This window comes from Bufo gargarizans, chromosome 9 (genome assembly GCF_014858855.1).
Source record: "Bufo gargarizans isolate SCDJY-AF-19 chromosome 9, ASM1485885v1, whole genome shotgun sequence".
Lineage (NCBI taxonomy): Eukaryota > Metazoa > Chordata > Amphibia > Anura > Bufonidae > Bufo > Bufo gargarizans.
In genome coordinates, this window is record NC_058088.1 from 29,024,082 (window position 1) to 29,032,877 (window position 8,796).

The 8,796-nt window shown below is 42.0% G+C and overlaps 1 long non-coding RNA gene across 1 annotated transcript; it reads left to right on the forward strand.

The window, feature by feature from the left end:
- The first annotated feature begins 608 nt into the window (after positions 1 to 608).
- On the forward strand, positions 609 to 5,256 carry LOC122946185. The gene is made up of 3 exons (XR_006391223.1): positions 609 to 669; positions 1,671 to 1,739; positions 4,586 to 5,256. It is a non-coding gene; the product is annotated as an uncharacterized LOC122946185 (long non-coding RNA).
- The last annotated feature ends 3,540 nt before the right edge of the window (positions 5,257 to 8,796 follow it).

Consider the following 8,796-nt stretch of genomic DNA (forward strand, 5'->3'; position numbering starts at 1 on the left):
TGACTCTTTCTCTCTCTTTTCACAGCCCATATGGACAAACTATTGTCGTACCCTGACATTATCTCTGCCGATGACCCCTAATTATAAACCTCTTCCCGTTACATCACTCCTGCACTACTATTAGACATCAGAGATTTTCCGCTGTCTCTACCAACATGTCCTTTCGTTATCTGAAACTAAATCTTCTAGCACACATGCAGTGTTTTTAGGTCTGAGATGCAACAGTGTTTCCAGTTGAGGGGGGGGGGGGGGGGGGTGTCCCTGCACAGTCCAACACTGGCAGCACTGATTGGATAGAGTCAGACTGTGCAGGGACACCCCCCAACTGGTTACACCCATCTGGACCTTCATTGCAAACTGCTGACAATTCATTCATAACTTTTAGTAGGAATCAGGTGCTACCTAAGAGGGGAATTGCAGGCGGCAATCAGGCAAAATCCGTAAAACGTAATCCAAAGTCCGATACACAGAAGATAAGATACACAGAAGGGGAAGATAAAGGGGCGTGCGCTGGCTGCCTCACAATGGGAGGAGAGACACGTTCGCACACACCCTAAATACACACAAGGAACTCTGAGCCAGAGTGCAAGCTCTGCTCAGAGCCTAGAGGGAAATGCTAGTGGCAGGAATGAAAATCACCAAACCAGCATGGCATGCAGCAGCGGGAAGGTATGAAGAAGCCCTGCGCCCGTACCTGCGTGTGGGGAGCTGGGCTAACACGGAGAACATACAAACTCCATACAGATGTTGTTCCTGGTCGGATTCGAACCTAGGACCCCAGCGCTGCAAGGCACCAGTGCTAACCACTGAGCAACCACTGTGCTGCCCATTAACTAGAAATCACATTCTCTAAAGGGGTTTTCCCATCTCAGACAATAGGGGCATATCGCTAGGAAAACAAAGCAAAGTGAAGGAAGGCGCACCGCATATGCGTAGCTGCCCTTCATTCATTTCTATGGGGCTACAGAAAATAGCTGAGCACTGGCTTAGCAATTTCCATCGGCCCCATAAAAGGGAATGAAAGCGGCAGCCGTGCAAGAGCGCTTTCATTAGTATGGGGATTCTGAAAATAGCCGAGCATGCTGCTCAGCTATTATTTTCGGCTGTCTAATAGGAACATTTGGTGGTGGATGGACCTCGCACTGACGACTGCCATTTTGCCGGCTTCGTTACCATATATGTGTGGGACCTGCACCTATCAGACAATGGGGGCACATTATAGCCCTATGCCCCCCTTGTCTGATATGGGAATACCCCTTTAATCCAACTGTTGTACGCTTACTCTCCTTATTCTAACTCTTTTCAGTTGATAAACCTACTATCTCCAACAGAAACCCCCACTATCCTTGCACACAAATGCTGCTTTATGTGTCGTAGCCTGTTTTTATAAAAGATGAGCGGACTATTCGTACAAAACTAGAATTTTGTTCCTCCATTATTTCAACATACAGTGTAAGCTTTTGCTTGAAGGGTCATCAATCTTTTATGAGTTATTAATTTTGTTATACTGTAACAAAATGATTTTGTACCTTCTGATTTGTAAAGTGCTACTGCTTAATATATTCTATTATATTATATAATTACTGTTCTTCAGGTTCTTTTTGCTTATTCCTCATCTTTATAGAAATACTGCAGATAGAACATTGACTTTTTTTTTATTTTTTTATCAGTGCCTAAATATATCACATTCTGAAGCATACAAATGTGGATGTTCTTCATCTTATTTGGTGCCAGTCTTGGTAAGCTGTCCACTATGTTACATTGGTAATAAGACAACTTTTTAAATAAAAGGGGTTGTATCATCTCAAGCATTGGTGGCATATCCTGGCGATAGGTGTGGGTCCCATCTCCGAAACCCGCACCTAGAATGGAGTCTACAAAGTGAAGGAGAGCAGAAGGCGTATGCACGACCACCCTCCATTTATTACTATGGGAGTGCCAAAAATAGCCGAGCAACACACACAGCTATTTTTCGAAGTTCATAAAAATTAACGGAAAGCACACAGCGCATGTGCGGCCACCGCTCTATTCACTTCTATGGGGCGGACAGAAATAGCTGAGACAGTGCTCGGCTATTTTCACCAGTCCCATAGAAAAATAAAATGTTAGAGATGTCAGAACCCCATTGCTGCTGGCCAGTTGATCATCAGTGGTTTGATTTCAGAAAGGCCCAGTGATCACAGTATATGGTCACTGGACAACTGAATTAATGGAGTACCTTCTTTTTATATATTTTTTTAGTATTCTGAACTCTTTACGGGGAATTGTATTTACAGGAATATGCATTGCATGGAGTTTTCTACAAGCCCAATAAGACTGCCAGAAAAACTGGGCAGAGGAAGCCTAAAAGAAACTTATAGGGGCACATTTATTAAGACCAGCGTTTTAGACGCCAGTCTTAATAAAGCTCTAACCTGGCTGTGGATCCGCCGAAGTTATGAAGAGGCACAGGCGTCTCCATAACTTCGGAGCATCCAGCACCAGTTCTAAATGTAAGATAGCTTCCTAGCTGTCTTACATTTAGACCATTTTCTATGCCTAAGGCTACTTTCACACTAGCGTTTTTACTGGATCCGGCAGGGTTCAGCAAAAACGCTTCAGTTACTGATAATACAACCATTTGCATCAGTTATGAACGGATCCGGCTGTATTATCTTTAACGTAGCCAAGACAGATCCATCATGAACTCCATTGAAAGTCAATGGGAGACAGATCCGTTTTCTATTGTGGCAGAGAAAACGAATCCGTCCCTATTGACTAGCATTGGAGTGTCATGCCGAATCCGTCTTGCTCCGCATCCCAGGACGAAAACTATAACATGTTGCGGTTTGCTCTCCGGTCTGGGACCGCAACTAAACGGAACGAATTTTGGAGCATTCCATTCTGTTCTGTCCCTATTGACAATGAATGGGGACAAAACGGAAGCGTTTTTTTCTACCGGTATCCCCTATGACGGATCGCAATAACGGAAAACGAAAATGCTAGTGTGAGCCTTAGGCCTCTTTCACATGGGCGTCGCGTGTGAGGGCCGGATAGGATGCGGGTGTGTTGCGGGAAAATGTGCGATTTTTCCGCGCGAGTGCAAAGCGTTTTAGCTCGTGAGAAAATTCACCATGTTTGGTACCCAGACCCAAACCCAGACCTCTTGACAGAAGTTCGGGTTTGGGTTAGGTGTTGTGTAGATTTTATTATTTTCCTTTATAACATGGTAATAAGGGAAAATAATAGCATTCTTAAAGGGCTTCTGTCACCCCATTAAACTTTTTTTTTTTTGTGTACTTATAATCTCTATCCTGCGATAGCCCGGCTTCTCTTCTGTCTTCTTTGATGACCAGGAGGAAAAGGACCTGTGGTGACATCACCATGGATCATGTGACGTCACCACAGGTCCTTTTCCTCCTGGTCATCAAAGAAGAAGACCGAAGAGAAGCCAGGCTGCGCGAACAAGTGGATGAGGCGAGTTAAATTTTTTAATTTTTTTTTAAAAATAACGCCTAATTTTGGTGTATTTCAGCATAGTAAATGACCCCCATAGAGTTGTTAAATGTAGAAAAAAATGGAGTAAGCACCCCAAATAATTTCTTGCTTCAGAGATGATACTTTAAACTAGAGATGAGCTAACTGATTCTAAAATTCAACCCAAATTTTTCAAAAAAAGTTCTGTACCTGAATTTTGTGTCATGTGAATTCTGTGTCAAGGAGAGAAAGGAAAAGACAGTGAGAAAATTTTCCAGGCAATCAAAGCACTTTCTGAATAAATTCGACCCAAATCAGACAGTAGATTCGGCCAAATTGGACCTGAATCAAATAAAAATAAAATAAATAAATAAAATATCACTCATCTCTATCTTAAACATGTTTTTATTTTCTACCAAAAACAGAACCACTCTTCTTCACAGGCTGTGTCTAGTACTGCATCTGTTGACAATGCAGAAGTGAATCCACTGTGTCACTTGAACAGATTTGGCTTCATCTACGTGGCCCCCCTGGTCTTCACTCTTTAACTGCTTTATGATCTGGACTTTGCTGCAGGGGAACCACCAGGCTGCTATCTCTTGGAGTAGTCTCTGATCAAGTGACTGATGACTAAAGGGAGTTAAGAGATACCAGTGGTATCAGGCAAAACCATAGTCAGGGACAGGCTGGGGTCAGGGCAAGCAGAGTTGTTTTGTAATCCGATAAACAGTCCTAAGTCAGGACAAGCAGCTCAGGACAGAGAACATGCAGAGGCCAGGTCAGGCAGCCAAAGGGAAAAATCCAGGGAGGGGGGGGGGGGGGGGGGGGGGGGGGAAAAAAAAAAAAAAAAAAAAAAAAAAAAAAAAAAGAAAAAAGAGTCGGTACATGGGCACACTTATGCAGGACACTAGAAAACTAGAAACTATTGCCGAGGCACCTTCCTACAGGGAATTGGCTTGCTTTGAATCTGCCATTCACAGCATCTCGACACCTTTTGCAAGAATGGGGTTGAGCTACAATATCAAAGCAAGCCAACGGACAAGTGTGTCACTTTTTATGGAATAAAGCAATCATGTTTTTAGAAGATAAATAATATATGAATAATTTAGGTCTTCCCATTGTGTTCCAGTTGTTTTTCAGAGTCATGGTTGTAGCTGTAAATATACCAAAGATGGATGTTTCTTGACAGCACCCGCTGCAAATAAGACAGCCTGTGGCTGTCTGAAGCTGAGCCATTCCACGTGTGCAGGGATACCAGTACCTTGTCTGCAACCGGATTCTCCACTTTGCATTCATCCAGATAAATCTCTGGGAAGTTGTCTTCAAGGTGGTGGGAATTGTGATGGTTATCATGTGCAGTGCAAATGTAAATCTTATTTCATTGGTTGCAAATTATCAGTTTCTCCGCCATCAAACACCGCCTGCTCTTGCTCATTTTACCTGTTTGCGTGTGGCGGTGACATTGTACTTTGTAAAGATCCAAATTCTGTCTACTGTAAAAAACCACGACTAAACAAAGCCACCTGTAAACAGGGCAGAGGAAACTGTAAAGCGTATTCTGATTAATAGCCTACACTGTGCGCCCGCTTACCCAAGTCCATCTTAAAGTGCCATCATCTGAGCATGTATTGTCCATCCCTTATTCCCCCCGTCTTGATTGGAATTAGAAAATATGCTACTTGGTTGCTCATTTTGTGCTATTGATTTTGAATGTTTTACCCAATCAATGAAGGGTTCAAAGCTATGTACACCATTGCAATTTTTTTATTGTTTATCTGCTTCCTATGTGCAAAATCAGGCAACTTCCTAGTCCTCATTAAACCTTTCCTACCATTTTCTTGCTGTAGATGCTTTACTGCAGCTTCCGACACACATTATATGGACAAAAGTATCAGGACACCTACACATTATACCTACAGGAGCTTTTATGACACCCCAGTCTAAATCCATGAGCGTTAATATGGAGGTAGTCTCCCCTTTGCAGCCAAAACCGCTTTCATTCTTCCGGGAAGGCTTTCTACAAGATTGTGGAGTGCGTCTGTGGGAACCTTTGGTCCAGACGCACTCATCCAAGAAGAGCATTTGTGAGGTCAGACAATGAAGTTGGATGATCTCTCTTAGTTAGAAGCATTCCCTGGTAATATGCTGATCATAAGGATGTCCTACTGCTGTAATATCCTAGAGCGATCATCTCTGTAGAGGAACCTGGCAACAATTGATCTTTCCATAATGACTCAACTGGCTGTCCTTGCTGGTTCCTCAAGAAATGCTGCTACTGCTCCCCATTTTATCCAGTAGAGTATGAAGACCCTCTTTGTTACTTCACAATTTACTAATAGGGAATTTGAACATGCCCTTTCTAAACCATGTCGTAATAAATTAATATATTGGACGTAAGTTATGCAGACCAAAGCCTATAGAAGTGTATAATTTTGGGTAGAACTGAACAGTTGTGCTCATGTAGTAGCTTCCACTTTGTAATCTCCTCACCTGTTTTCACCATGTAAACCAATGACTTTGGTTTCTTTCCATCCTGTAGGTAGCACTTCCTGTTCCTGTATCCAACCAAACCCATGATGCACTTCTCCTTCCTCTTCCACAGTTCCAGCACCGCCCCTAACACCCAGCTAGTTTATAGCTCCTCCCATCCAGATAGATACATAGACACTCCACTATCACTGCCCCATCTATGGACATAACATCACAGGAAATAAAGAGCTGCATGGACATGGTCATGTGACCACAGCCTATAACAGAAGATAGGCCAGGTAAAAGATATACATTACAAAATTACAGTAACCCTCATACATGGTAATTGTAAAGGAAGAATGGATGTTGATGCAAACTGGGAAACCCCTTTAAAAAGGTAACGCAGAAGTCTTGGTATACATGAAGAAAGTCACATGGACCGGTATTTTTTTTATTTTTTTTGTGGCATTTTTCTGCACTTCCACAATTTTTTTGCACAAGTGCATTGTGCTTAGTCCAAGTCTGTGGGAAATATGAAATGCAGGACAGACAAGACAGGCTTTTTGGTACTGGCATTTTTCCTAATTAGGTGGCCTTTTTCCACCCAAAAACACAGCCTTAGGCCTCATGCACACGACAGTGTTTTTTCACCGTCAGTGATTTGGCTTCAGTGGTCCGTGTCCGATTTTGCTTCAGTTGTGAACCCTTGTGTTTTTTTTTTTTTTTGTCTGACAGGAGGGAAAAAAAAAAGTAAGGTTAATGAAAAGTGTAATTTTATTGCACCAAGGTCTTGCAGAAAAAAAAATAAAAAAAGGGACATGGATGACATACCAGTTGTAAATAAGTTTATTTTTTTTTTTTGACGGACCCATTGACTTGAATGTGTCCGTCCTCCGTTTTCCACTGACAAGAATAGGACAGGTTATATGTTTTTGACAGACTAGAATCAGGGACGCAGAGAAAAAAAAACTGAAGACTATCAGTTTTTTTTTTTTTCACAGCTCGATAGAAATGAATGGGACCTCCGGCTAAACTGTGAAAAATTACGGAACGGACGCGGATGCACACACCAGTCGTATGCATGATGCCTTACTAGCATTGCAACAAACTGACCCTTTGTTTTCACAGGAGATAAGTGCCTGCCACTGGTTTATTCCCTTCTCCCCATTGATAACACATAAATGGTGGGAGGGGTTGGATGGATTAGCCATTAGTAAAATCAGAGTGTAAAACCGGTTTTGACAAGTACGGGTTTATTGAGAGATCTCAAGTCTCTCAATAAACCCGTACTTGTCAAAACCGGTTGCGATTTGCGCCTCATGTCCACCAGCTTGCCAGACCACAAAGGTCGTGACAGGCACTGTCAGTATTTCTAGTAATCAACGAAGTGGCGACTTGGCCCTCGCCCCTTGGTTCCTTTGGACGCGGCAGCTCCAACCTGATACCTAGCTAATCCAGAGGACCTTCATCACGGTTGCACCCAATCGGTGCAACCTAAACAGGGGAGCAGCACATACTCATCTTAAATTGAAGAAAGCTGTTTCATCTTTACCTATTTACCCTATGAGCGCCTTTCTCATCCTGTGGCCACATATTTACTGCATGGGAATGGCAGCTGGCTGTAATAGGAGCTGGGCTGATGCTGCAATGGCTAGGATTTGAGCTACCTCTCACCTTCAACCTCTTAGATGCCACGATCAATAGCGACTACAGCATCTAAGCCTCATCTCCCTGCATGTGTCAGCTAAAAGACAAACTGTTGTCCATAAGCAGCCCATCAAAGCACAGCTTTCATTTTACCAAAGCACTTCTCAGCCGCTGCATGCTATCAGAAGATGAGGTCCTTTGTAAATCAGTGTGTTATATAATTTAGACGCCAGGTAGACGTTAGCCTCCAAAGAAAAAATGGAAAGCGATTGGACAGGTCCAGCCAAAAGCAAAGAAGGTAAAAGTATGTGGCATGTTCCAGAGGTTTGCAATAAGAATATAACATTACACACCAAAAAAAAAAAAAATATAATAATAATAATAATCTAAATAATGAGAGAGAGAGAGAAATCTGCATGCAAACGTAAAGCATTTGTAGACGGATCCGTATCAGTCTCTCCGAATGTCATCCGGAGAAATGGATCTGTTATAGATATTTTTTTTTCCACATATATAACGGGTCCGGCGTTGCGGTATTTTTACCGCCGGATCAAGCACTAATACATTCCTATGGAAAAAAAATAATATGCATTCAGGCAAGTGTTCCGTTTTTTGGGCCAGAGATAAAACCGCAGCATGCTGCGGTATTATCTCCGTCCTGAACAGTCAAAAAGACTGAACTGAAGACATCCCGATTCAGAATGCATAGGGATAAAACTAGTTCTTTTCCGGTATTGAGCCCCTAGGACAGAACTCTATGCCGGAAAAGAAAAACGCTAGTGTGAATGTACCCTTAATTCTCAGCCGTCTTGCCTATACAGCTGTCAGCTTCTATGTATTTGTAGCCCTTATCTCTGAACTCCTGACAGCTCATAAACAGTCATTATAGCTCAATTCTTACCAAACTGATAAGAATATGGCTTAAATAAGTGTTTATGAACTGCCAGGAGCTTAGAGATAAGAGATATTTGGCTAATTTAAAAAAAAGGGACTAAAAACAAATTTTTGGGGTGTCTGTCATTTATATTAATATAACATTTCAAAGTAAACAGGACATGATTTTTTTTTTTTAAATAGTTCTTTATTACAATTTTTCAATTCTAAAAAAACAGGAAATGATGAGATGGTGGAGATGCCACTACAGGAGAAACTAAAATTCAGCAATACGAATTCCATGTAAAAGAGTAATTTCATTTATACTTTGTTCTTCAGTTTGTATTTTCT